The 23,513-nt window shown below is 38.5% G+C and overlaps 1 long non-coding RNA gene across 1 annotated transcript; it reads right to left on the bottom strand.

Annotated features, from left to right (window-relative positions):
* Positions 1-885: 885 nt before the first annotated feature.
* LOC103482233 (uncharacterized) lies at positions 886-2,199 on the bottom strand. Its single transcript, XR_536418.2, has 3 exons — positions 2,115-2,199; positions 1,949-2,032; positions 886-1,390 (listed from the first exon to the last, which is right to left on the bottom strand). It is a non-coding gene; the product is annotated as an uncharacterized LOC103482233 (long non-coding RNA).
* Positions 2,200-23,513: the final 21,314 nt, after the last annotated feature.

Below are 23,513 nucleotides of genomic sequence, written 5' to 3'. Positions count from 1 at the left end.
CCACTCAAAGTCTATCAGGTTTTTGAGGAGGGTGGAAACTTGAACATTGACTGTCACTTTTTCCTTTGAATGGTCTTTCCTGTTTTTTTGGATACCATATTCCCATGGCTGACTTTTGTGCCCCTTTCTGGCCCAAAAATGAAGCGACGAAAAAACTAAATCAAAAATGGGAAAATTCCTGAGAATATAAATAAAGCTGTTTTTAATTACAAAAGAGAAAACATCACTACCTTTGTCAAATGTCAATCATAACTTGCTTTAAAACCTTTAAACCATGTCATTGTATTTTGCTCATTGTAAAAAAATCATAGGAATGGTTTTACCGTTGAATGAACTCCATAGTCTTGGCTGCCTCATGTTGATATTGAAGGTTGAAGATGTAGAATATGGACAACGCTGTCCTGTCTGGAATGTCAACTGGACCCTCTCAAAGACAATATGGCCTTCAATGCTGACCATGCAGAAAACTGCTTGCCACGGGGACTGTAATAAACCAAGTCCTTAATTGGAAGAACATAAAACAAATCCTATCATTGATACAGTATGCATTTAAATGATCATCATAATAAAGAGTTTCCATCTGCCAGGTAAATTAAAAGCAAGGATCTTAAACTCCTCAATTGTTGTGCAAGTCACATCAATGTTGAAAACTGTAGGCTGGATTAATTTACAGAAGTTGTAAAGGAATTCATGGTACTTTGCACTGAAGGTGAAGTGTGCTTTCAAAGTTCATCAAAAGCTACCTTGGATGATCTTGTGATCACTGATGGTGAAGTGTCTTTGGTGCTGCTCGTTTTCACCAACATGCAGGAGGAAGGGCTGTCCTGGTTGCACGGCAATGAGGAAGGCTTCAACACTGGCTTGCATCTTTGACATAATGATAATGTAACGCTGTTGGGTAATGCGCAGGTCTGACTGCAAGATTTAGTGTTAACCACTTGGAGAATCAGAAGTAGGTACGGCATGGAGTCAGGGTTGGGTGGATAATTGATGCAACTGAGGCAAAGAGCTTTGTGTATACTGCTTTTTATTGCAGTGGCAATAATAATGATAATAATGATGACAAAAAAATAAAAATAACAAAAAGACTAAACAAAAATAAATTGTTCAAAAGAAGCAATGAGGGGGGAAAAGAAACCAACAAAGAAATAATAACAATCAGTAACACTTCAGAACCAAATGCAATTCAAAAAGGAGTCCAAAAGCAACGGGAGAATAGTTCTTTTCCTTTTGATACTCCCTTAGAGTTTAGTTTGTTTCCTGTGAGAAAAGTGTCTTGGTTTTCCTGCGTGAAAAGTGTTTTTTGATTTCCTACCACTAGGTGGTGTGTGGGTAGCTYGCCATCCTCCGTCATCAAGCAATTTGATGAAGGGGGAAAAAAAAACCTGACCTAAAAGGGCCAGAAAACATACATTAAGTTCATATATAAATGTTATATTTATATAAGCTAAATGGGGAAACAAAGAATTAAATACATACTGCTATGTATTGACAACAACTTCATAAAATTGGGAAAGGAAAAATAAAGGAAAAGTCCTTTTAAAAGTGGACTTCATAATTCAAGTTCAACATTTCTCAAATAAAGTAATTATCAGTCGCTACAAACAACAACTAATAAATCAAATCAATCAACTTAAGAATGTGATTGATCAGAGTAGCTACAAACAAAATCACTAGGTACCAGACTTCATTGATGCACCAGTATGTAATACAACAACAAACAAAGAAATCATGAAAATCATCAAATCYAAAGTTGAAGGAGAAGCCTTTAAATATTAAAGGTGTGACCTTTAACTCGGCTTTAACAGTGTGACGTTTTATTAAGCAAGTAGTTAGTGAATGGACTGAACTGATGTGGGCATCTGATTGTCGAGTTGGTAGCTAATGCTACTGGCGGCGCATAGCGGGAATAACGCTCCATCATACATATGAATGAATATTTACTCACCGTCGAGCAACTGATTGTCTAAGGAGGTGGATGCAAGGTTAACTGGTTCTCATCAAAGGTATATCAGGCATCAACAAGCCCAACCTGGTGAGTATTGCAGCGGATATATTAGCGGCGCTAGCATTGCAAATATAACGTCAAGTTCAAATGGTATTTAATAACTCACCACAGATCCTTGAGTTTTAGATGTGTAATCGTTCAGCAATGAGTCGATTTGGAGAGTTCAGATTGTTTAATTAACAACCGACGCCANAACAAGCCCAACCTGGTGAGTATTGCAGCGGATATATTAGCGGCGCTAGCATTGCAGATATAACGTCAAGTTCAAATGGTATTCGACAACTCACCACAGATCCTTGAGTTTTAGATGTGTAATCGTTCAGCAATGAGTCGATTTGGAGAGTTCAGATTGTTTAATTAACAACCGACGCCACAACCGACAGTGAGCAGCAGCACAGTGGATACCCGGAAATACACATGAGAGTCCCAGAGGTTAAAGGGATTACTTAAAGGGAAGGTGGTTGGGGCGTGGCTGTCACGTGGGTTACAATAACACGACGAATAATAAAAATTATTAAACATATTTAACAGCACAGCTACATTCAGATAGCAAACAAAGTCAATGAGAAAGTGCTTCTACAAAGAAGTAGGATCATTAGAATAACCACATACCTGCACATATCTGAAAACGTGGTCCACAGTTTGACATGAGCCGTTTTGGATTCTTCTTGTGGCCTTTGGATGTAGGACGAAGCACATGAACCAACATGTGTCTGGTTTTCCCAGCCTGGAGGAACGACAGGATAAATAGCAGAAACATTAGGATAATAAACATTTTAACAAAATGCAAAACTAACCAGACTCAGCAAAATACTTTGTCCACCCGGTTTACCCTGTAGAGCATTTTTCATCACCTACAACATAAAGCATAAAAATGTCAGAAATAATTACCATGAACACAACTCAGACATTAGGCATAATACAAATTAGTCAGTTTATAGAAACATTCTGGACAGCATTTCTTCTGCCAACCTGTCAGAAGAAATGTGCTGAAGTCATCATAACAGGCTTCAGTCACCAACATGACATACTAATGAAGAAAAAAAGAGGCAGCCAATATGTCATTGTTTATTATCATTATTATTTATAGAGACAAAAACATTTTGGCTTAGCTTTGATTGCATAGATCAAACCACCGGTCCAGCACAGCCACTCTCCCCATTATGCCATCTATAGCCGAAAACTTCAAGAAAACGACTCCGCAGCTAAATACTGTTAACTCAAACGGCCTTTCTGACAGTTTTATTGTTCGTTTAACCACCCGACACGCCGTGCTACACCTGCTTGGCTAACTTTAGCTGCTAACAAAAATAATAAACCAAGGGTGCTTACGTCCAGTCCTCGAGAGCTACCGTCCTGCAACTTTTCGATGTATTTTTACTCCAACAGACCAGGATCGGCTCTGAACAGACCTGCTAACCAGCATTTCATTTGATTCAGGTGTGTTAATTGGCGCAGGGAAGCATCTGAAAGTTGCAGGATAGCAGCTCTCAAGGACTGGACTTCAGCACCTCTGTACTGAACAGTCGTACCGCGATATCCAAACAAATAAACTTACGTTAAGCATAAGTTGATACTCTTGCGCAAACAGAAAGTTAATGCATTCATAAAAAATAATTAAAATGAAAAACATGACGATCTTAACATGAAACTTACCTTTTTTAATAGATCTTTATTGAGATACAGAATACGTAACAGTATAAATGCAGCATACATTGTGGTATAATGTCTGCCAGGGAGTTACAAACATTGAGACAATACATTACCATTACATTACATAAATCAGTGATTCTTGAGAATAGGGATAAAACAGGTCCTATGGATAAAGCACAAAATTTGAATAAAATATACACAAAATATAATTTTTTCAAATATCTGGCTAAACTAACCTGGGTCATGTCAGCACAACAATGTATATTTTCCAGGTATTTGCTGAATTTTTTTTTATTTTAAACATTGTAGTCGGTGGATGATGCCTGTAAAAGCCCTTGTCCAGGAGCAGAACTCAATACATTATAATAGTTTAAAACAATTTAAAAAATACAAAAATTATATATTATGACAATTATGTATAAGTAGTCATATAAATAATTATAAAAGTATCAATAAAATGAATTAAAAATAATTTTTATATATTTTCCAACTCCATTGAAATTTGTCCCTAGTTTTTGTCAACACCGTCAGATATGAAAAGAATGTAAAAAAAATCAGGCATTATTGGGGGGCACCAGAACTTGAGGACCCCATGACCATTTCCTTTCTCTTCTTTTGCTAAGAGCAGTGGCGCAAAAAGTGGGTATGCAGGGTATGCAACGCATAAGGGCGCAGCACCAGAGGGGGCGCCAAAAGCCCATCTGGAGGGGGCGGCGCGTCGATGATGTTTTCCCATACACTTCAGCGCGCCTTACGCCCCTTCACCTCACGCACTTAACGAGGTAAATGTAGCAAGTTTTACCCGCCACGTATCGTCGCCTCGGGGGGGCGGGAGGGGGGGAGCGAGATTGTTTTCAGCAGTGAAAATTAATGTTCCCACTCCCAGACCAAAAAACACACATCCATATTTGAACTGAACCCCCCTGGATCTGGAGGAAATGGTTCGTTCCTGCTTGGAACACTTGAGGTGATGCTGTTCAGCTGCAGTCAGTGGAAGACAAGAACGACTGTGGCAATTACTATGCTGCTAAGAAAAATCAGGTTTTAAAAAAAAGAGAGGGAGAGAGAGAAAAAGGCAAGAGTGTTAATTTATAACTCAGTTTTTCTCCAAGAGAGGTGAGTAGACTGTGTGAGATTATCAACCATGTAACATAGTTAACTTTGATACAGACTACTGCTTGCCTCCTTTTCACTTGCATTTAATGAATTAAGGAAAAAAAAGTACCAAGATATTCATATATTTAACTTTCCCTTGTATCTTTTACCACACTTAACAGATGAGTCAGTCAGCAGCAGGTCTAACCCACATCCCTCCTGACCTGTTCTCTCCTAATTGAAATTAAAGCTGCAGTATGTAACTTATAAAAAATATATTTTTTCACATATTTGTTAAAACTGTCACTATGTTGTGACTGTATGGTATGAGAGGTAATCTGTGAAAAATTTGTTTCCTCCGTTTTCTCCCAGTGCTAGAAACAACCAGTCAGTGGCATTTAAGTTTTAGTGCCGTCAATCACAATCTCATGTGATGCTGCTCATCCTTCCTGCCCCTCGCTATACTGTAGCTAGCATAGCCTGTTGTAAATGCTCAGTGTAGTTAGCATAGCCACCAATGATGGCAGATAAACAGTTTTCCTGTAACAATAAGTTGTTTCTCCACCATTAACACATTTAGCAGTGAGTGAATGAGGTTGATTGACAGCACCAAGACCCACCTCCTGGTTTTGATTGGTTGTTTTGGTCGAAACGTTGCATTACTTTAGATAGCAATAGTAGTTCAGGGAGGAGATTGATTGTTTTCACAGATTATCTGTCTCATAACAAACTGCTACGACATGGTGACAGCTTTAACAAAAATGGAGAAAACATATTTTTTATTAAAGTTATGTACTGCAGCTTGAATAAAATGCAACTACATAGCATTTTTTGAGAAGTCTGAATTGCTTTATGTGTATTGTGCACATTGCATTTGACTGTTGCTCATGGGGAGAGACATTTAAGTATCTAAAACTAATAGAAAATTTTAAGCAACCTACTTGCACACTGTATGTGGACTGTTGGATGTTAAATTCATGAGCAGTAAATACTGTGCTAGTATCAGTATTGAACCAATGAAAGCAAGTTGCAAGCCTTTAAAATTGTGATGCTTTTTAGGGGTCAGATGAACTCAAAAAATTGCAACAGCAGCTGCACATGCGGGGCCCAATCTATTTTTTGTCTTGGGGCCCAAGATTCCAGGCGGCGTCTTTATGTTGGTTTTATGTATTTTAGCTGTTCATCTCTGAAGCCATTTCTATTTTGTAAGTTTAGGATTAGCAGAGAGGAAACATGAAAAGGAGAGACCTTGAGAAGAGGTTGTAAAATAAATGAGTGAAAACCTCTGCGATAAGAAATGTATGCAGTAAATAGAGTTGACAGCATATGACATGCATAATAATGTTTACATCTGCAAATCAGTTGTTAAAATAATTTGTAGGATAAAAAAACATTTTTATCTTTAGTTAGTTCACATTCTTACACTGTACATCACTGTAGTGTCTGTTGTAAATATAAATGCTATTTGTCTGTATTTACAACAGGAACATAAGAATGTGGATGTCATGCATGTGGATTCATCTGCAGATGCAGGGACATCAGGATGCAGAGAGTCAGGAGCAGAGCAGCAGGTAAGCGACGGCAACACAGAACAGTAGATATTTTAATTAAATATTTGTGACTGAAAATGACAGGAGAAAAAAAAAACATTTTGGCTTTTTTGCCTCAGTCTATGTTTTCCAATCCTTTGAGAGCCATGGCTCATGTTTGGCAAGTTATTGAATGCAGGGCTGGAAAGTGAGACAGCACACTGAGTTATCAGTGAGGAGCTAAGGTGTCTGTTGGAAGTGAAAAGTATCATTTTTATTTATTTTTGTCTAAAAAAATCTAAAAAGATTTTCTTTCTAGATTATATTTTTGTTGGTCAAACTGCTGTATTGAGATTAAAACTGCTGAGTCCCATTTTACCAGCTGTTTTTTACTTATGGTTTTAGATAGAGACAGAACCAGTTCAATTGCCAATCAACATATGTAAATGTATTTTTGACCAATAAAATATATCAGAATCTGGTAGCTGGCTTATATGTGTGCTACCAGAGTATTAGTCTGCTACACTCTTAGAAATGGCTGTAAATTTACAGTGGAATTCCAGCAGTAACATACTGTTATTCCAAAATACGGTAGGATATTGTCAATTTGATGTCTTCTTCTCTTGTCACAATCAAGACTGACGACTGACAGTAAACTACCGCAAAATAATTGTAAAGTACAGTTTTTTCCCTAGGCAAGACATTTTACTTGTATTTGCATCTTCGAGAACCAGCATTTAAAGACAATATTAAACGGAAAGAAAAAAATACTTTCCATAATAAATCTTTTAGGGAATGAATCGAAATCTACAGAGCATAATCAAAAATGTTAGAATACCAGTGTTGGTGTTGTATGTTAAAAATACAATGTTAATTAAACACGTGTTTAGTCAAATTCAAAGATAGGTTTGTCAGTTTCCCTAAAAAGATGATGTTTGATAAAGGGTTGCTCCCACAATCGCAACGTATCTGTGACGTCACGTGTTGCCCTGGAGACAGCAGTATGGCGTCTTGACTGGAGCTTATTATAACAAGGTAAGTCCCCAAAGCTATTAAAACATACTCTTTATGTTCTTTCTTTAATGTATTTCAGTGATTCTTGAGAATAGGGACAAAACAGGTCCTATGGATAAAGCACAAAATATTAATAAAATATACACAAAATATTATTTTTTAAAATATCTGACTAAACTAACCTGGGTCATGTGAGCACAACAATGTATATTTTCCTGGTGTTTGCTGAATATTTTTTTATTTTAAACATTGTAGTCAGTGGGTGATGCCTGTAAAATCCCTTGTCCCGGAGCAGAACTCAATACATTATAATAGTTTAAAACAATTAAAGAAATACTAAAATTATATATTATGACAATTAAGTATAAGTAGTCATATAAATAATTATAAAAGTACAAATAAATTGAATTAATTATGTTTTTATGTTCATAAGATTGTAGAAATTAATGAGTTAAACCCAGTTTATGTCGCTGTAAACTGAAAGTCTTAAATTTTTATTCCAGTGTTGGTGAAACTATATATTGACTTTGAATGCCTATTTTGTACCAGTTCTCTGAGGAATGGTTTTGTGTTATTCGTTTTTAATGTTTTAATATACTGAAAATATATGTGGTTTGAGGCATAGTGGTGCCTTTAAATAAAAATTCTGTTCTGACGGTTACTTATCACATCCTCGTCTGTGTTATATCAATCAATCAATCAAATTTTATTTGTATAGCACATTTCAGCAGCAAGGTATTTCAAAGTGCTTTACATAATTAAAATAAAAACAGCATGTGACATTAAATAAACAGTGAGAAAGAGAGAGATTAAAAAAACAAAAAATAAAGATAAAAACATTAAAACCTGCACCCCTTTAGGACTTCAGTTAAACGTCGTTTAACTGGGATTCTAACCCTCAGGGACTCTAGTCAAAAACACCGTTTGACAAGGACTCCAACCTCTAGGCTTTTGGTTGAACGCCGTCAACTAGGACTCTAAACCCAGTAGAACTTTAGTTAAACGTTTTCCGGGGGGCTTTACATCATTAAAACGTAGAGAGAAAAAAAGAAATTAAAAACATTAAAGACATAAAAACATGGAAGACATCAAAACCTGCACTCTAACCCTAATTTAGCCTTAAGCAACTCTAAACAGGTGGGTTTTAATTTGAGATTTAAAGGCACCCAGTGTTTCAGCTGTTTTACAGTTTCTGGAAGTTTGTTCCAAATCTGTGGTGCATAGAAACTGAATGCTGCTTCTCCTTGTTTGGTTCTGGTTCTGGGGATGCAGAGCAGAACCAGAACCAGAAGATCTGAGGGGTCTAGACAGTTGGTACAACAATAACAGATCTTTAATGTATTGTGGTTCTAAACCGTTCAGTGATTTATAAACTAACATCAGTATTTTAAAGTCTATTCTCTGAGCTACAGGGAGCCAGAGGAGGGACTTTAAAACTGGTGTTATGTGCTCTATCTTCCTGGTTTTAGTGAGAACCCGAGCAGCAGCTTCTGGATCAGCTGCAGCTGTTTGATTTTATTAGTCAGACCTGTGAAGACGCTGTTGCAGTAATCAATGCGACTAAAGATCAACGCATGGATGAGTTTCTCTAGATCGTGTTGAGACATATGCAAACAAAAAATGCTGATAACAGAAGTGATCCAGACCACTAGGGGGAGTCGAACAAAGAACAGCTGTGTCCGAAGTCAGGTTTTGGATTCTCGACGACCGGAAGAGAGAAGCTGTAGCTTTAATAAGCTTGAAAGGATGCAGAACCTGAATTCGGACTCAAAGCTCTAGTGGTCTGGAACACTTATTTTATTTTATTTTTTTTGCATCTCTTTTTTGTTTGCTGCACGTTTGCACCTGTCGACTACCGTAGTATTTTAACGATTCTGTATTTTATTTCTGCTGGGGTCCATATGGTTATGTGTATTTGTTATAAGTTGCATTGTGATCACTGTTATGTGTAGAGTGTTATGGGGTTCCCCTGTCTGACTGCTGACTTCCACTCACATGTGATGGACCCGTCATGTGGGCGAGGGATCAGGGGAGCGGGAGGACCAGGACCGATGCTGATCTGACAGAACACCGGAAGAGAGGAGAGTTCAGTGTGTGTAAGCAGTGAAGCTATTAGCTGCAGCCTAAGGAATAGCAGCTCGCTTTTATTTCTAATAAACCCTGTTGGCGGTACTATATCTGCGGTGTGTTGGCGTCATTACAGTATTTACTTAAATGATTGAAAAGGTAAATGTCCAATAAAATTCTGGTATCTACAAACGCCAGCTTTTAAAAAAAAAATTTTTAAACTTTTTTCTGAAAGAATGGTAAAAAAAAAAAACCTGGCGTTTGTAGATACCAGAATTTTCTTTATCGCTCTTTCAGAAAAACGGTAGTTACCGTTCTTTCGAAATAATGGTAAACTACTGGCAGCTACAGACGGTAGTATTTTACCATTCTTTCAAAAAAACGGTAAACTACTGGCAGCTATAGACGCCAGAAGTTTACCGTTCTTTCACAGTATCTATACCGTACTTGCATTGACGGTTACCTACTGTCAGGATTATTTACGGTACAGCTACTGTCATGATTTCAGCCCTTCAGCTCCACCTTCAGTGGGCTGATTACTCATTACCCTCACCTGCTCTGTGCTGCTCCCTATTTAAACAGCTGCTCGTCACCAGCTCAGTGCGAGATCGTCTGTTGCCACTGTCACAGCTTTCAAGCCTTGTCCATGTTCCAAGTAGTCTACTGGTTTCCTGATCCTGCCTGTTTTTTGACCACTGATTTTGCCTTTTCCCTCTGCTCTGAAGATTGTGCCCTCCTGTTGCAGAACCCTGCCTGGTCCTGACCCTGCCTCCTGGTTGCCGTCTATTGGATTACCTTGCCTGAGAAACCCCTGTGCATGACCCTGGACTGTGTTAACGACTAGCCTCTGGTTTGTGGATTTTGTCCCTGTCATCTAGTTCCTCCCTGAGTCCCCGCGGCCCCCCTCTGCCCTTTCACCCTACCCTCTCCAAGCTGGCTCCCCGACCTCTCTGGTCCCCCACTTCCTCACTCACCAGTGTGACCACTCCCTGTGGAACCCACCCCCTTCCCTTTATTTAGTAATAAACTTTTTTGATCTGATCTCTGGTCTTGGCTGCGTTTTGGGTTCTGGCTGATTTTGCATACTCGTTACAGCTACTGTGCATTTACAGCAAACCTTTCAAAGTAATCAAGTTACTTGAAAAGTAACTTGATTACTCATTGAAACATCCATCCACCATCTAGAAATTGAAAGATCAAACTTTTACATAAGAGATGCTAGAACAATTGGATGCTTAACAGCTACAAAACTAATGAGCTTAGGTGTGCCAGCTGCACTGAGAGTAAGTATTAGCAGGATGAGTAGAAAGTGCAGCAGCCTCCAGCAACGCTCAGTGGATGCTAAGGTACTTGTTGGGAGTTTTCTCCTGTAGCTTCTCCCATTGGCTCAGGGCTCATTGACTCCACAGAACTGACTGCAGCTCTTTCCACACTACATTTATCAGCCCCAATCCACAAAGCCGACTATCCTTCTTTCTATCCACCTCCCTCAGCCCCCCACAGACATGTACGCACACACACAACGGATGCTTGCATTGTTCTGACAAACACAGCCATAAAAGCAGAAGGAAACACATTTAAAAAGATAAAAACAGCAAGAGTTTGAGATCCAAACACTTTGAAAGCACACTGTTGTACTTAGTTATTTGTCTTCAAGGGGTCCACACATACAGCATACAATAAATTTAGTAGTTGCATTAATGAAGTGTAGAAAGTAATATATTTGTTATGGATGTGTTTTTAGACCCCATACAATACCAAGAAGACTAAAAACCTTTTTTTTGGTTGCTTACTCTAACAAGCAATATGTTTAGAGCAGCAAAGTGACACAATTCAATTTCATCACAGAGGTAACCAGTTTTGGAATATAAATATGTTTTACTGAAAACAAAATAAGAATTTTGGTATTTAAACTTATACTCTTTATGGGTTTATTAACTCATAATAAACGTATTATGAGTTTATGAAGTATTAAGTTACTAAGCATTATCCAGAAAGAAGGGAAACAAACAAATAAAGAGTTTAAAGTACATGCTGCACCAAGGTAAAAAAAGATAAAGACGGCTGGGTGATATCTTCATATATCACTCTAAAGCCTAATTCATGATTTCCTAATGCCATTTAAATTCCAGCAATTTACTCTCATGAGTGAATGCACTGTTGTACCAAATTTGACCCAGTGTTATATGTTGAGTTTTCCAGCTAGCTGAGCTCTGTCTTCCTTCAAGGAACAGGCTGGTGTACAAAGCAAAACAAAATAGATAATACTCAGTCCACAAAACATAATCTAGTCAAATAAACAATCTTATATGGATAACATGGTTTAAATCAGTGGTCCCCAACCTTTTTATTACCGCGGACCGGTCAATACTTGGCAATTTTGCTCCGGCCCGGGGGAGACACCGTCAGATAAGGCATCTGCATGTTGGTGTTCCCGCTATAGCCTGAATATACCCAATTTGGGTTGTCTTGGCCCTTTTATCGCAGCCTGTGGGGTTCTCCCTGACTGGGAACGAGAATACAACCTGTTGAATGTGACAGGTAGCCAGTGTTGTGGTCAAGAACACCTAACCCGAGACCAAGACAAGACCAAGACCAGAGTGTATCGAGACCGAGACAAGACCAAGACTTTTAGGGTCCGAGACCGAGTCAAGACCAAGACCTAGGGAAGTCGAGACCGAGTCAAGACCAAGACCAGTGCCGCGCTGGTAAAATGTGAAATATGATCAAAATTACTTCTGAAATTGATCTGAAAGATCCATATTCCCATAAAAACACATAGATATTAAATACTTTATAAATTTAACCAATGTTAAATTTAACAAACTCTTTGTTCTGTTCTGCTTTGCTTCCATCTCTGTTCTACGATCTGCGGTGGTCTCGTGCCATCCCTAAAAAAATAACGCCCTGGGTGTTTACCCATGTTGCTCATGTCAGAAACCACCGTCTGCATCATTAAACATAGCAATTGAGGCAAAGCCCTGACGCTCAACTATGAACACTGACCAAGGAGCAACAAGCAAGAAGTAGAGACATGTATGCCAGTAGTTCCCTAACTTTTTGTCCTGCGTCCCCCACAGTGGTTTCCAAACATTTTCTGCCCCCCCTCCTACAAATAGCTGTGTGGTTGAACAATGTGTTTTTGAGGGGGGGATCGACTTTTTGGGGATCAAAATGAATCTATGTAGCTGAACATAGACAACAACTTAGCCTATAAGCTACTTGTTAACAAGCTTAAGGTGATGTATTAATATTAGCTAGCTAGTCATCTTTTAGCTAACTTTACCTGCATCAAACAGCTTTACTAAACAGTCTGTTAGTTTGGGGGGAAAACTGTGAAAAGTTCTTTGAGTTTTGCTGGTTTGCTGCCATGATTCTAACACACAACTCCGCACAGCAGCAGCAGGTCTCCTTCGCTGCCGCACAGGTGTAAACCCAGCGTCGTAGCGCTCATGATGTGTTTAAAGGCAGCTCGGAAAAACAGATTACCACATGTTAACAACGGATTAAACAGTTTTAACTGCTGATAAAAGTGACAGAGGACACAGATATGGGAAGTGTGGAAGCCCCTACTGTATCAAATTGACAGATAAATAACAGAGACTTGGTCATTCTAAGGTAAAAACCCAGCGCATACAGCGTTCATGTTTTTTTGTTTTTCTTTTTCATACAAATGGCTTTCCGCGCCCCCCCTGCAATGGCACGGCGCCACAGTTTGGGAACCTCTGATGTATGCTATTCTGACAGCGTATGGTAATCTGATAGAACAACGGCTCTCAGTGATACTCCAGTCCTATCTAAGAAGTAAAGACCCGTGCAGAAGAATCGTACTGCTCCTGAATGTCGCATCACTACATTGCAGACTTTTGGACACAGCGTTGTCTCATATGTGCGACAAGTCAGTCAACAYCTCCGCACAATAATTCAGCGCAGTGAGTGACAACTTTTTTTCATCACAATGCTTTTGTGTCTCTATACAGCTAGCTTTGCTAACATCACGTCAACGGAGCGTACCTTTCTTTGAGATATTTTTCTAAGTGACAAAAAAGTTAGACGTAGTCCCCACTGTCTGTGAAAGCAAAGCGCTGCTGAGTTAACTGTAGCCATCGGATTTTTGATGATTTATGCAGCGCTATTCTATTACTATTAGACAGATCTTCTGCCGCTGAGAGAAAACCACTGCGCATGTCTTTGAGCGCCGCGTGCGAGTGAAAGGTGAGGGGGGAGGGGATCGGAGTAACAAACACGTAATTGGCAAGTCACGTAATTACTTGGATTTTAATCGGTGCGTTTTGCATCCACTGAAAACAAAGATGTTAACAAATAAACTGGACAGTATGCTGTACGTTTAGTGACATTTTCACAGTTGCGGTCTCGACTGGTCTTGAAATAAAATGCCGAGTCCTCAGCGCCCGAGACCGAGACAAGACCGAGACCAAATGCGGTCGAGTCCGAGACCATCAAATAATGGTCTCGAGACCTAGACCGATCTCGAGTACTACAACACTGCAGGTAGCCAATCAGAAAGCACAGTGACGTAAGAACAGAGGGGAATCCTAAACAGCTGACATATCACGCAACTGAGTCCGGTGGATATCGGAGATGATATGTGGAAATATTTGTTATTATATGTAAAGGTCATTATTATATATGTTTATTCATTAAAAATGTTTAACTATGAAAAAACATAACTCACCTCCAAATCATAGTGCCCACCGCCTTTTCTTTTTGTTGCATCTTTTATCTCTTAAAATGACTCCACAAACTATCACTGTTGCTTCTACATCGTCATTCGTGTTTGCTTATTCTAAATTCCTGTATGCTATGTTGGGGGTTTTACTGGATTATCCTCTGGAATCAGGATGTTCATGACTGGAATCGGTTCATGCGGTGTGTTGCTCCTGCCTTGTGGCTGAACACAAACCGATTGAACCTGTTGTTCTTTTATCAGCTCTGTGGTCACCGAGGTTTGGAGAATTGGCCGACAATTCTTAAATCTTGCCGTCTAAACCAGACTTAAGACTCACAAGCTCTACTCATCTCCTCTCGACCATTTCCCAAACACTCTCTAACTCTGGTCACTATGGTAACGTTTACATATCCCTTCAAAATAAGATACAGATGCGCCACAAAAACGAACATTTTACTTTCGTGAAAATTTTAACTCGCGATAACAACTAATGGGAGCCCGGTACCGATTGGTCCACGGCCCGGGGATTGGGACCACTGGTTTAAATGATTCATTTAAACTTAGAATTGTCCGTAAACAAACTCAGACAAAGCATAACTATACTGATAAAGCATATCAAATGTTGTTCAACTTATTTCAGTAATCACATTTATAATGTACAGAGGCTGTAAAGGGGACATGCAAAAAAAGTTATCCTGACCCTAACCCCTTCTCAAGATCCCAATTTAGTAGTAGTAGACAGGCTGAACGGGGTGGAGTATATTAAAGGCTTTTACTCCAGGTCCATCAGGCTGCTGCTTCTTTACAGTTTGCAAATCAGGACACAATGAGAGATGATGATGCAGTCCTATGTTACATAAAGTCCTGTCATTTCTAGATGGGATTGGGGAACTGATGTTCTTTGCTATCCAGTCTTTGATTCTGACAAGTAAACTGGGGAAGCTAGATAGGCATGGATCCTACACGAATTGTTTGAATTCATGATGTTAAGAAAATAAATTTAAAATAAGCTAGTTGTAAAAACTTAACCATATGTTCAATATTAGATAAAATGAATGGTGTTTCAAAATAAGGAAATTCACTTAGAATTATATCCATGGTACAATTAGCGTAATCTCTTATGTAGGATATTTCTATTGAAACATTATACACTAAGTTGAATTAAAATATCTTAGCTTGTCGTTCTAATTTAGAACACGGCTAGTTGCTCAGTGTGTGAGTTTAACCTTTTGACCACTTTGATAAGATTTAACAGCTGGTGTAAAACAATCTGGTCCTGCCAACAGAGTAGAGCTTCCTCTCAGGACAGGGTCATAAAAACATCTGTCTCCATTCAAAAGAAAATAACACTTCTTTGATCTTAAAAACAGGTTTTTACTGGAACATAGTTGACTAGATTTAAATGAACTAACTAAGGACAGTCCCCTAATTTGAATACAGCAGAGAAGAGAAACACGCCCTCCCTATAAAAATTTAGGACCCGGAACTTTAACTTCAGATCGTTCCGGGGTTACCCGTGATGCTGTCTCTGGGGAACGCTGCGGCGGTGAAATGGTTCCCCGTAACGTTTTGTCGTGGTGTGTGGATGTCTGTGGAGTGAGGTAAATATTGAATTGGATGCTGGTTTGTGATTGTATTGAGTTTTGTCAGTTTCATTACTTTTTTGTCTAATAAATGTTGTTTATGTTTTGGACTTGGAAAAATGTTTTGTCTTGTCTTTATGGTTCAGCTGATACAATGACGACCTCAATGAATCCGGGCAGAAGAGAAAATAAAACGAGTCAAAAGATTTTAATTATTCCTCTTCTGATAGTTAACAGTGACCATCCAATAATTGTTTTTATTAAATACCATATTTTACTATTTTTGGGATTCAAAAGAATAAAACATTTCTGTACACTGCTAATCACATTATTACAAATGAAAAAATATACATTTTATTTGTACTAATTAAAATGAAGATCACTTTCTAATTTATATTCTTTTAAATTTTGCAGTCTACATTTTTTTTTTTAGACACAAGCCTTTATTGAGCCATAAAAAGACCTAAAATAGGGAGGATATAGAAGGAGAAAACATGCAGCCAATGGCCAGAGACCAGGAGTTAAACCTGGTATGGAAGAATACAATCTCTGCACTCGGTGCATTTACTCCATCAACTGAGCCATCCAGCGCTCAGGTCGTTACATGCTGTTTAAGCTGCATGTAAGCTCAGACCACGTCTAGGCCTGGCATTTTTTGCTTGATCTTATCCAAGTAAAACATTGGTCTAAATCAGTGTTTCTCCACCGTGGTCCTCACAGCCCCCCTGCTCTGCATGTTTTAGATGTGCTTTTATTCCAGAACAGCTGATTCAAATGACTGCATGACCATCAAGTACTGCAGAAGCCTGTTAATCACCCAGAGATACAATTCAGGTGTGGCAGAAGGGAAACACCTAAAACATGCAGGACAGGGGGGCCTGAGGACCAGGGTTGAGAAACACTGGTCTAAATCATGGATACATTCAAATTTAACACCTAGTTATGTCTTCACAATATCTGTGTCATCAGTGTTGAAGTCTATTCCTCTGCTGGAGCCTCGCACTAAACCACACTGCAAAGGAAGAGCAAGTCGGGGGTTTATTAATGAAAAGGGCCACAGGTCAACTCGGATACATGATTATAAAGAAATTATAAAACTATTCCTGTTTTAGGTGAGATGTCGTAAGAATATACTAAGTTTCTTAATCTGCTTAACCTGTATTGGGAGCTAATAAAATGATCATGCAGAAACTAGCTATAAAGTATCAGCTAGTATTCTTCAATGTCAAATGGAAAAATACTGAAAAGAATATCAGAGACGAAAGCATATAGAGCGGTACTGGCAAATGAGTCATATTACTGATAAGTAAGTTGTTCTTTTTACAGCACCATACACTAAGTTTTGTAGCATTTCAATGCCTTTTATTTTACTCCATTTTAATTATATTTTGGACTTGGACCCTAAATCCATTATGCTAATTAACTATTCCTTACTCCTTAGAAATTCACGTCAATATGGGATAAAAACATTTGTGATGATTCATTTTTATCATGTGGTGTACAATACCAATTAATAAAAGTATACTGCTCAAAAAAATAAAGGGAACACTTAAACAACACAATATAACTCCAAGTAAATCAAACTTCTGTGAAATCAAACTGTCCACTTAGGAAGCAACACTGATTGACCTGACGAGGGTCCCCGTTGTCAATCAGTGTTGCTTCCTAAGTGGACAGTTTGATTTCACAGAAGTTTGATTTACTTGGAGTTATATTGTGTTGTTTAAGTGTTCCCTTTATTTTTTTGAGCAGTGTAGTTAATTCTGCATTAGTTTGGACTTGGTAAATAGGTTTGTTAAGATTAGAAATGTGGTATTCATCAAATATGTTTCTTTCTTCATTGGTGTGTATGTATAGTCCATAAAGCAGAAGTGTTGACATTCATTTCTATAGTGTTTGCCTTGGAAACAATAAAGCTGTATGATATCTTCATTTGATTCCCAGCCAGAGACGGAGCTTTAAAAAAACATCAAAGATTCCTTATTTGATACTGGGAACCTTGGGCAGATAGTCACATCAACCACATTTAGTACCATGGCCCTTATTGAGGGCTAAAGCCAAGACACAGTAATCATGGAGGCTGATTAACATAATGATACAAAGCACTGGGCCAGCTTTGGCTACCAGTCAATGAAAACCATGACCTCCAGTAATTACAACTGGCAGAAAGTGTCTCTCTGTGTGTTTGTCCTTCACATTAAGCACAAATGGAATGTGAAATAATGTTATTATTGTCTGAAAATGTGATGAGTTCATTTGATGGCCACAACCTGACCAAACATCACAACAAGCAAGGAGGTTTGTATTTTGAAGGACACCTTTCCAACTAAATCAAATGGAAAAGCAAAATAAAATAAAAAAATCTATTTACATAGTATCTGTACAGTCATGGTAAAAACAAGGTACACTCCTTTTTAAATTCTAGGGTTTAACTTGATGCACCTGGGATTTGGAGGAGTTGTTGCTTTTTGTTTCTTCTTTAAACAATGACATGGTGGAGTCCTTCTTGTGTATTAGATGAATCATTTTAGAACCTGGTCACTTTGGATCCGGGAAACAGCAGGAAAAACCGACACAGTCCTCCGGCAAACCGGAATGCTCCCACGAAGTTTCCTGGTAGCCGAGCTAGCTCCCAGCACTAACAGGCACAGTCAATTAGCATTCACGGCGCTAGTGAATGCTATGCGCTATGGCGAGCATCGCCGATAATTCTCACCCAACTGTATAATGAATTTCGATTTGAAATCCTCACCGTGACTATAATAAGAGCGTGAAGTTGACATCTATAAATAAGCTGTCAAATTGAAAACTTAGATACCTACATAACACTCTTAACAACTCCGAACGTTTTTCCAGTGCGGTTAATCTTTTTTATTTTTCTTTTCCGTCTCTCCTCCGTTACTTCCTGTCTCTTCCCTCTATTCTCCTATCTGCTCCTCACCCTCAGCCAACCACGGACCAGTAAAGTTGCGGTGCTCTACACCACTTCCTCTTACTAACATGAGCCATTCGAAATAAAATATGGTAAAGATTTCTTTCTGTTTTAACTACATATTTCCCAAATATTTTAACTTACTATATCCTATTACATCAAATACCTGTAAATACAGCTTTTTGTTAACACTTATTTATAACAATTTTAACATATTTAAGCAAACATGTTTAACACATTTTAAATTATTTCACCCTTCATGAACTTAACTCAAAACAAAATACCTTTAATTTAGACTGGGTTTCAAAAGTGACCTTAAAGTACAAAGTCCAACCATAAGAATGACATTACTTGACGATCTGCATCTTGGGTCATGTCTGGTAAGGTATTTTTTGTTCCGTGTTTATGTCCACAATATCATTAAGTTTAGTATTAAATTATTTTTAAGTATTTGAGAGGCTTCTCCTATCTCCATGCAGATAGCAGAATTTTGATCAGGATATTTGAAAGTGTTGGAGTGGAGTCAGCTGTAAAGCTCTTGAAAATGAGATCTGGATCTCAATGAGGTTTACCTGGTTAAATAAAGGAAATAAAAAATATAAATAAATACAAAGCTGTGTAGTGTGTTCATATCTCAAAGTGGTCTCACCCTCACTGCAACTTCAGTTGTACCCTACTAACGTCTGTTTGGAATAAATAAATAATAAATATTTAAATAGCTCAACACAATTAATACTGCAAATGTGACCATCCTTAGCCATCTACTGCAGAAATTATTAATGGCACACATCTTTAGCACATAAATATTTTGTTGATTAAAAGCCAGGTGACCATGGTGATGTGATTTGCTTCACAATAGCTGTGAACAAATCAGAGTTGACTCCGTTACTCTTTTGGTTCATTAGAGTGCATGTTAAGGGTTTAGTGGGAACCTCAGTGGCTGCTGCCACCAAGTCTGTCTGCAGATCTTTCTTTGTAAGTCAGGTCAGGGTTTTTCAACATTATGTTGAAGTAAAATAAAACATCACATTCCAGGCATTTTAAGTGTTCTGATTCAAGTATCTAATGAACAGGTTGATCAGTTGCACCAGGTATAGCTTAGACCACTTCAGGGGGATGAATTGTAAGACTGCATTAAAGAATGATAGAATCTAGTTTAATTCCTATTAGCAGTACTCGTTTTATTTAACAATTTAAACTGTTCATGTGTATTTTCTATGCTAATCATATTAATTTCGTGCCTAATTTGCAGAGGCTTAATATTTTAGGTGCCTAAGGTTATTTGAGTTTTTTGGATACTGCTGAAATACTTTTTGGAATGCTTCAGAAACTCACAGCTTTACTATGGCAATAAATGCAGCATCAGTTTATCTATTGGAACAGAAACAACCTTCAGAGATACATTTCTCAACACTTCTGATAAGATGCTTAAATGTATTTGTTTTGTCAAGTTGTAACTTTAAAATGTAAATTGCATTATTATTTAAATGAGCATCCCTGTCTTTTATTTGACAACCATAAGCACTATCATTACAACACCAGTGTTACTGACCAAAAATTAGAGCTCTTGGTGAAAAACATGAGGCTGAATCATTTAGGCTAAATCCAAATCAATTCCTCTCCAGTGGCCATAGGAAAGAACCAAATCGAGTTTCGGCTCTGCTAATACAATCAGCTTGCGGGTGGAGAGAGTATGACTGTGCCATCATGTCTTCCCTAATTTCATTTTCCAGGGCAGACAGGCAGACGATAAAGCCTACTTGGTGGGGTTGGAACTGGAAGGATGCCCAAGGCTACAAGGCATAACTGGATAAGATCATCGCCAAATACCACAGTTGTCAAAGATTTCACAGGACTAAAGTCCAGCGCTGATCACAGTTTAGTAAAGGAGTGAAATAAGACAGAAAGTGCTGAATGATCCGAAATATAAACACAAAATAAATGGTGACTGAAGGGAAATGCTAGATTACAAAACAGAAGTATTTTATCAAAAAGGAAAACTGAGTATAGAAATGATCATTGGTTTAAGCTGTGCTGCTGTGAAAGGTGCTTTTCTCTGTGGTTTTCACATTTGGTGCTAAGTTTCTGAACCACACATGGACATTCACAGGAGACAATGATGTTTAAAAGGTTTATTGACAAAGATTAATACGAATGAATGCTGGTACATATGCTTCTAGACCAGAAGTCTAGAAGACTTCAGGAAAACGAGAAGTAGATGGTTCTGTAAGGATGGATCAATAAGAGATAATGAGAGGGTTGCTGTAGAATGGAGGACGCCAGGGAGGAGGGAGTGGGATGTGAGGGTGTTGGCTTGTGTGGAAGTTAATCTGATGAGAACTTTGGAGCCCGAAGAACCATGAGGTCTGAAGCAGGTCGGAGAGCAGACAGGTAGTACGCAGGAGGTTGATGGAACTTCAGAGGAGAGTAGAAGTTAAGGCCCCAATATACTCTGGCGTACTGAGCGCATTCCATGAACCGGACTGTCCGCAGACGGTTGTGTCTTCATACTCGAGCTACTGATTACCTGAAATTCTCTCGTGACAAATTCCTTTATTTCACACAATCTTAATGAGAAGTAGCAAGTTTGATTAACTATTTGGGCACCTAGCTCAATTTCTCCTCTATCTGAGAAGCTTTAACTCACCTCAGTGCGGGACAGAGAAAGGCAGCGACAAGTCGGTTGATCCGGCAGACAGTGAACCGCTGCCCGCAGCAGCACAGCTTCCTACTGCGGGCAGAGGAGCAGCAGGAGGCTGCGCTGGCTTTAGCTGTAATCAGGGATCCATTCAATTAGCTCTGTTTATTATGTTCCGAAAGCACAATTGTGATTGGTGTAATAATTTGTGCACCAATCGAAAATGAGCACATACCCGATCATTATTCCTTGCTGTTGGCACTGGCCGGCTCCAAATGATTGACATGTAACAGCACCAGGTCATTCCTGTACATTATTTGGAATCATTCTAAGCCAACCTAATATCTAAAGAAGAAAAACAATAATAAATATATGAAAAGAAAATGTATAAAACTTTATATAAGTCCATGTGATGACATAAATAAATAGATTTTTATCAGATGTGATACCAGCCTCCTTTATACTTGTACTCATAACAACAAGCTGAAATTCTTCTCCTGGGTGTTTCAATTGTGCTGCGCTGTGGTGCAACTCAAAGGCTAAAACACACTTCATACCTGGTGGTTGTAAAACACCAATAAGTTATTTACTGATCCTCCGAAAAAAAAAAAAAAGAAGATAAAAACCGAAGAGGGGCCGACAATGTTCCTAGTTTGGAGCAGAGGTTGCGCTAGAGTTTTTTTGTTGTCCGTCAAAGAAAAAAATCATTTTATTTCCAATTTGTAGACATCAAATGAAACATTTAGTATTTCTCTGTTAGAACGTTTTTGAAATCAGGTAACATTTCACGAAATGACGTGATTAGAAGACGGCAGAACTCTGATCGTTTCCTGATCCCACATCACTTCCCTCAGCGGGAGAAAAACCAGCAGAAGCGGATCAGCTGAGCTAGGCCCTCCAAAGCCTCTGGTCCGTTAAAGCGTCCAGATCAGAGRTGATTCTCTGACAGATATTGTTCTTAGTCTGATTAATAATGAGCTTCACGATGTTCTCTGTGCGTAAAGTTGAAACTGTCTGCGCACCAAGTGGTCAGCTGATCATAGTCTGGACAGAAACCAGCGAACTGCTCTCTGTTCTTATCCAGATAAGGACGAGGAGGGAATCTGATGTATTTACTCAGTTAAGTTTTTACTGGTTTTGTTTTTAAACCACCATTAAGTGTAACTATATTTTGTATATTTGGCGTTTGTCATCTCATGTGTGATTAGTTGAAGTTTAACGGTGGAGCATTTATGCACATTTATTGCCCAGCGCTCTGCGCTTGTTTCCGTCTAACAAATCTGCACTTTAATTTCTTTCCTCTCTCAACAGTCAGCTGTTATTCCTCTACTTAAACTACAATAAGTAGATCATATTCTCTTTAGGTTTTCTCTGTGTGCTCCAAACTCATTAAATGTAAACTCAGTAGAAGTCCGAACACCATCAGGCAAATAATTCTGGTCCGACCCGAACTATTTTTACCTGTCAAATTACCTCTCAGAACATATTAACATAGACTATTTAGCCCCATTTTTATGCGGTTTAGTTAATATTCACCTAATTGAATCTAGATCCCATCACACATAAAGCAGATAAATACATCTAACTTCTTCTCCGTAGTGACACAAACCACTGACTGTGGCTCCAATAACTTACAATAAATTAAATTAAGCGACTTCACTTAAATTACCAGCACTTCACCTGCAGGGGTCTGAATGCACAGCTTCACAAATTCTTCCTGGTCGCATCTGCAGAGAAACCTGATCTGGTTCATCTACAGTTGGATCTGTCTGAACCAAACCGAACAATTGAACTCTGCGAGATTTTTTTTTCTTATTTTCATTTTTTTTAACCTTGTGCGCAGTTCGGGCGTGCGTTTTTGCCAGGATTTTTTATTTATTTACTCTTATTTTTTTTGCGTGGTTTCGCTCCTCCAAAACGAACAGATGTTACATCTGCAGCGCTCCTCCTGAGCATCGCTCTCCTTCTGGGTGCGGGAGAGTAACATCTTCACCTCCATTTGTTAAAACTGCTCCCCAAATAGCTCCGCCACTGGCTCCACAGACAACATTTCACAAGTAAGGGGGACATATTATTGTGTATATATTGTGATTGGAATATTACATTACTGAATTTATGTCCACTGGAGAGATACCAGCTAATATTAGCTATAGTGCTTGGTGTAATACGGGTTCAGCCGAAATGAAGGCTAACTGAGATTCTGTAAATCTAAAAAATTAATTATTCTCTAACATTGACTTAGATTATCTGACACAAGAGCCTATATTAGAAATGAAACAATGTAACACATATTATAAAACTTAT

The sequence above is a fragment of the Poecilia reticulata genome, linkage group LG20 (assembly GCF_000633615.1).
Source record: "Poecilia reticulata strain Guanapo linkage group LG20, Guppy_female_1.0+MT, whole genome shotgun sequence".
Classification (NCBI taxonomy): domain Eukaryota; kingdom Metazoa; phylum Chordata; class Actinopteri; order Cyprinodontiformes; family Poeciliidae; genus Poecilia; species Poecilia reticulata.
This window is presented reverse-complemented; position numbering and strand designations above follow the sequence as displayed.